The following is a 744-nucleotide window of genomic DNA, read 5'->3' on the forward strand; positions in this document are numbered from 1 at the left end:
ATGCAAGATCATGCATTCACACAACCGTATTAATGAACGTATGATATTATGGAGCAGGGTTTCTGCCGGGTAGTCATATATTCAGACATGGTTAACCTTTCTTCCTGCACTGCAGAACTCTGCTGCTCTTTTGACCTCCTCTGTCTTTTACTTGTAACATTTTTTATTTTAATTTTGTCAATTTCATTTTTCTCTCGACATGCCCATCCTGAGAATTGAAGTAAAGAAAATGGTAGATTGAAAACCTTTGCCTCAGGTAGGCCCCACCCACTCTGTGATCACTTGTTTTATTATTTTTTTATTTTTTTAAATAATTAATCGAAGTGTCACAGTCATTTAATGATTATAATCTCTGTAGAAGACTCTATGACTGCATTCCAATCGGACACCTAACAGATAAGATTGAAAAAACAGACTCTGATTTTTGTATTTCTTTTTTGTTTGTTTTCAAATGCCACAAAAACCTCTTTATTTATTTATTTTTTTGTTGTTGCATCATTTCTGACTCACAGTCTAAATTGAAAATACTCGCACTACTTGAAATGAGTCACCTCAGCCAGAATTATCCAATCATGGCCGCTCCACCCGATGAAAACAACAATAACTCATCACAACAAAACCATCAGCAGTGGATGAAATCCTTGGTGAACTGTATCACATTATCTAATTTATTACTTTGATTACGCCGATGTGCTTCACTGATCATCTTGAAGGTCAGACGTTTCATCCTTTTCAGTTAGTTCT

Source organism: Cyprinodon variegatus, unplaced genomic scaffold (genome assembly GCF_000732505.1).
Source record: "Cyprinodon variegatus isolate N-32 unplaced genomic scaffold, C_variegatus-1.0 Scaffold1128, whole genome shotgun sequence".
NCBI classification, from domain to species: Eukaryota; Metazoa; Chordata; class Actinopteri; order Cyprinodontiformes; family Cyprinodontidae; genus Cyprinodon; species Cyprinodon variegatus.